The sequence below is a fragment of the Lepisma saccharinum genome, chromosome 27, assembly GCF_977018435.1.
Source record: "Lepisma saccharinum chromosome 27, izLepSacc3.1, whole genome shotgun sequence".
NCBI classification, from domain to species: domain Eukaryota; kingdom Metazoa; phylum Arthropoda; class Insecta; order Zygentoma; family Lepismatidae; genus Lepisma; species Lepisma saccharinum.
Window position 1 is genome coordinate 14,332,823 of NC_139255.1, and position 6,000 is coordinate 14,338,822.

Genomic DNA, 6,000 nt, shown 5'->3' on the forward strand with positions numbered 1-6,000 from the left:
AGCATTTCCGGTCGGTATTTTCTATGTTAACCACGGCTCTTTTGTTTTTAATATTGGCAGGTAATGGCAGATATGTAGATCCTTGTAATGGGCTGAATTCAGAAATATTAATATATAACTTGTGTGGAGAACCGCATAGGCTCCATCCAGACTCTTTTGCTGCAAATTCAGAGTGTTTAATATTCAATTGATCTATCAAACTGCTTATTATTTTGTCTGAATTTGCATTTAAATATACAGGTACAGTTTCTGTTATGTGGGGCTGTGTAAATTTTGTGCCGTTTGGTTTCTTATATTGTGTAAACAATTTGAGGGACAGCTTATAAGAGCCATTTTGTGCATTTAGAATTGCCTGCACATCAGGTTTTTTACTGTTCAAAAATTTCTTAATGCCACATCTTGGCTCTGATACAAACCGATAATCCCTTAATTGGCCATGCTTTCTTTTCAGACCAGATGTAGATTGTTGTGGGGTCAATATTGATGACTGTACATAAGAATTACACTTATGCCATTTGTAATATGCCTTGCTTAATATTTTATGGCATCTTGGGCACAATTTAGTAGCTTTTCTGCATTTCTTAGGCTCACAAATATGCCGGTGCCTAGACCAATGAGAACTAGATATATTTTTATTACACTGATTGCAATATTTTTGTTTTGGCATTTTTGTTGTTTATTTATATAAAATTTCTTGGTCCAAAAAAACAGAACTATGCCAAAACAATAACTAGGCTCTGGTGATCCCCAATATAAAATAATTTTGCTTTTTTATGCTGTTGTATAACACTTTTTACCAGGTTTCAGATCTGGGAGTTGTATATCAACTAGCAATAATTATTCTCAAAATCTCACGTGTGGACATATTATTTTGCCACATGTATTTCAATCTTACATATTTTATCAGGACTCAAACCCGAGCCTCTTGTTTACAAGGCAACAATATTAACATTTTGCCATCAGGGGAGGCTTCACATTTTATCAGGACTCAAACCCGAGCCTCTTGTTTACAAGACAACAATATTAACATTTTGCCATCAGGGGAGGCTTCACATTTTATGAGGACTCAAACCCAGAGGCCTCCTGATTACAAGACAATAAAAACCATGGGGCTATGCACCACACTCTACTTCACTTGAATTCAGAATTTCTTAAAAATAAGAGCATATCACACTTGAAGAATTGGGGTATAAGCCCCTCTTGGCATTGTCTTAAGTGTAGGCAAATCTGTCTGAGGAGGGTTCATCTTTTCTACACTTGAATTCAAAATTTCTTAAAAATAAGAGCATATCACACTTGAAGAATTGGGGTATAAGCCCCTCTTGGCATTGTCTTAAGTGTAGGCAAATCGGGTTGTTCAATCAAATAACCTCTCCTTTTCTACACTTATAAGTGGTGCTTGTTATAGCATCAACTATACTACTCAGTTACAATCATCAATGTAAAGCCATTGAATCTCATAGTAAGTATTTTTTGACCAAAGTTATGTCAGTGTAATTAACTATGACAAGCTTAATATAAACACAACTTTCGTATTTTGAATAATGTTGTGAAGTTTATGTAGTTTATATGACCAGTTCGTATTGAGGAATCAGTTCAAAAACCGTACGGAGAAGGGATTCGTAAATAAAACGATGCAACCCACATCGTAATATACGATAAGGCAACATTATACTAGTGTATATGTACAGTAGTATATCATCTTTGAATACAATTTGTATATGTTCACATTCACTTATACAGAAGGTCGTTTCACGTCCATGGTAACAAAGTTAGAACCCACCTCACCTTAAGAAAAACCGTGACGTCACGACCGGTGGTGCTCCACGTGATACCCCAGTCTTGCAGCAATGGCCCTGCAGCGGAGTTTCCATTGGAGGGGACTGCGTTAAGAACACATTGGTCCAAACAATCACATTCCTCCTGACAAGCTTTCCAAAGACCCTCAATTGTGCGGGGCCGTCTGCTTCCCAAGGCTCGTTTCAACAACGGAAACCCACAAAAATCCATGGAAAAGGCATCGGGGGATTTCACAGGGATGTCTGTAAAGGGGATTGCATGAATGCCCGTTTCACGTGCCATCCGATCCATGTATGCCTGCGTGGGCTTTACCGTATGACTGGAAGCCTTGTCCTGGTGGATGACAACACGAGATGTGTCGCTGCCATAGAGAGAAGGAATATCATGTCTGTAAAGTGGCTCCAAAATATTCGTCTGGTAATAGGCTGCATTTATTTTAGCCTTTTTTCCCACTCTGCGCAGTGGAAGTTTGCCGTTATGGCAGTAACCACCAACAACAATGAACTCGCGTGCAAAACTTTCAGCACATTCACGTACACACTCAGATCGACCTCTTGCATCACGTGGACGATAGTAGATAGCACTTTTTTAACCACATACCGACAGATACAACCATGCTTCATCCAGGGACACCACATACTTCCAGCGGTCCCCTGCCAGATGGCGTTCGTAAGGCTTCCGACTGTTGGTCTTCCTCTCCTGGACATGTGAGGCACGCAACTTATGAACTTGAGCCTTGTGCTTCCGTACAAGTTGTAAATCTTGGGCTATGATGCGATTCACAGTTGCAGGGAAACATTGCACTGCCTGTGCAATCACACTCTGCGTTGCAGGGTTTTCACATCGCACCAAGGATCTCACTTTCCGCACAACATCGGAGGAACGCTTGGGCTTCCGATATGCCCGAGGCCCACTTTGACTGGTTCCAGCAACAGGTACGGTGCAAGCTTTATGGCGATTCAACACTGCATTGATGCCCTTCTTTGACACATGGAATGCTTTCATGTGGCACTGTTGAATTATCTGGCTATAACTATAACCAACGTCGGAAAGGGCACAGATGTACCCTTCCCTAAAGACTGGAATTTTTGGTGTCATATAAACACTCACTCACACACCAACCATCGTCTTTGAAAGTCAACACACAGTACTTTCGTCCTACTGGCTCTGGCTGCTCTGTGCTGTGCCTACGTGCTGCTCCCTGGTGATCGAAATCGTTACCATCAACGTGAAACAACCTTCTGTACATGCTGCATATGTCTTATTTTTTAACAGTACCAGTGCTATATTTTTATTATTTGCTTGAGAAAATATTATACTCCTTTCTCTTCAACACTTATGAGCACATGAAGCTGTGAAGTGATATATCATGTTACTGCAGTCGCCAGTTTTAAGACTTCGTTTTAAAGCACGAACTGACGACTTAAAAAAATGATGGTAGTTAAAGCTGGTCTATCCGGAAGCGAAGACGGATTTAAGTACCGTGTGAGACTGGCTTAAGTTGAAACTTCTAAATTTTTCAGGTCCTCCTATTTAAAAATATTTTAATGTTTTGCCTCTTTTATTATTGTTTGTTCCTTACAATATTATAATCTGAATGCATTCTTGCAAAAACAATCGAAAACCTACTTTAAAGCGAAAAATGATATTTTTAGGTAATTCCTGCTATCCACACAAGTGACACGGAAAAGGTAGTATTACAAAAACGTTTCCTGTATACTGCTTTAATGTGTCTACACTCTGAACCGCAAATCTCTGGAGCGAGAGAAAGAGAACAAGTCTCTGCCCAAGTAGTGACTCGAGAGGGCTCGACCAATAAACACGTGTCGTAAACGATTGTAGATACCTGCTGTTTGCTGGAGCTTCTTCTGCTTTGTTCAACCCACTCGATTTCTCCCCTTCTCTGCCGTTATGCGTGACCTTACTCCAGAGATTCCCGGGATAGAGTATAGTGATGCAACTCTATAAAGACTACTTAACTACCAATTCCGTTGAAGCGACCTACCACTCAAGTAATATGCCAACTGGCAACGACGACACATTTTGTTCTTTCTTGGGTCTCAAACTAGCAACGTCAGGTGATAACGGTTGAAACTTCGCGCAAAGTGTACCTAGATTACAAAACAGCAGATTGTCATACATGTGCTAACACAAACATAGTTAACTATAGATCGGAAGGTGTATTCCTGTACAGCTCCCTCCACTCACTGGTCTGTCGTCTGCGGCTGTTGTAAAACGCATGGCACGATGGCCGCCTTGCTGCACGAGTCCTTCGAAATGGTAAACATTTAATATCAATGAGTTATTCGCAACTTTGGAAGGCAAATTCTTTGCCTTACACCATCTGACATACCTACCTGAATTGACTGCCACTTTCACCGTTGCCTTCGCATCTCTACAGTTCCCTCGCAAATTGAACGGCGAACTGTGTCTGGCAGGGAAAAAAGCACGTTTTGTCTTAAGCACTGCTGTCAGTGATGAGAAGCGCTCACGTGATAGCTGGTAGTTACATCTGGCAGACGAGCGACAACCCAGTGGCGGGAACTGTACTTGTATCAGAAGGGAGATTTATAAGATTTGGGCCCCTAATATCGGATTAAAAATTATAGATTTTCGAGTATAGACTGCAATTAAAACTTAACCAGGAGACCTACATAAAATACGAGTTACAAAGTTTACCTTACTAAATTGTGCGTTAATCACGGTAACCAAATTTGCTTTCAAGTATTGCTTATACATTATATCGTCATGAGAACAAGAAAAGGGCTGTTTTTATTAGTTTTACAAAGGATTTCTCATTTCGAAATTCTATAAATCAAAAACGGGTTTTCCGATCGTAAAGATATTTTGGTATGGTGCAGGCAGAAAGGTTTTAAACGTAAATTTTAATTTTCAGATTTTTCAAATTTGTCAAAAAACCGTTATTATCAATTTTGCGAAACAACCTTTTCTTAGTATTGGGTAGTCCTACAAAAACATTATTGGTATTGTTTGGAATCTCTTTGCATTTGTTTTTAAAATCCATTATCGTTGTCATTTCACATTAAGAAATCAATTTTATACAAATTTTTATTCAGCGGAGTAAATCTGTACGCGGAACGTGGCAACGGCGCTCTCAGTGACGGCCTGCAGTTTCCATAGTTTAACGGATATCGTTCCTCTGAATACAACTCTGTATACGATCGGTTTCTCAATGTGAAATGACAACGATAATGGATATTAAATACGAAATCAAAGAACTTACAAACAAGACCAATACTGTATTTGTAGGACTACCCAATACTAAGTAAAAGTTAACTAACTAACTAACTCTCCAGCCTTCTTGAACCCGAAGGTTCATAGCTGCACCAACACAGGCCTTCCATCTGTCCCAATCCTGAGCAAGATCTATATACTCCTTGATATCCCTACCGATTTCCTTTAGGTTCATCTCAACATTATCCCTCCATTTTCGTCTTGGTCTTCCTACTGGTCTCTTACCATCAGGCTTCCCAACAACAATTCTGTAAACTCTTCTTTCCTCTCCCATCCGTGCCACATGGTCTGCCCACCTAAGTATTCTTGATTTAATCATTCTAATAATATCTGGACATGAAATTTATTTCTAAATTATGTAACCTTCTCGACTCACCTATCTCCTCATCCCTTTTAGGCCCAAATATTTTTCTAAAGATCTTATTTTCAAATACTCTCAATTTATGTTCCTCTTTCAATGTAAGGGGCTGAGTTTCGCATCCATATAATATTACAGGCAAAATTACTGTTTTGTACATTTTAACTTTTAGTTTCTTGGATATCAAACGAGAAAACACAAGTTTATAAAGATAAAAGTAACGTGCATTTCTTGAATTAAGCTTGCTTTTTATTTCCTCTTTAATATCATTTTCATTTGTTACTATTACTACTATGTACTTGAATTTGAATACTAGTTCAAAGGGTTTTGTTATCAATATTTAGATTTTTATTATTACCTAACACTTGGTTTCGGCTTGTAGCATATATTTAGTTTTCTCTTTGCTAAGTTCCAAACCTATCTTTTTAGCTGCTTTGAAAAATATTTTAGCATTATTCTTAATTGTATTTACATCATTCCCTAGCAAGTCTATATCATCTGCATGATGATGATGCAGCTGAGTCAGACCGTTTAATTTTAGTGCTTCGTTAGTTTCTTTTACCTTCCTAACAGCGTATTCTAAGGCA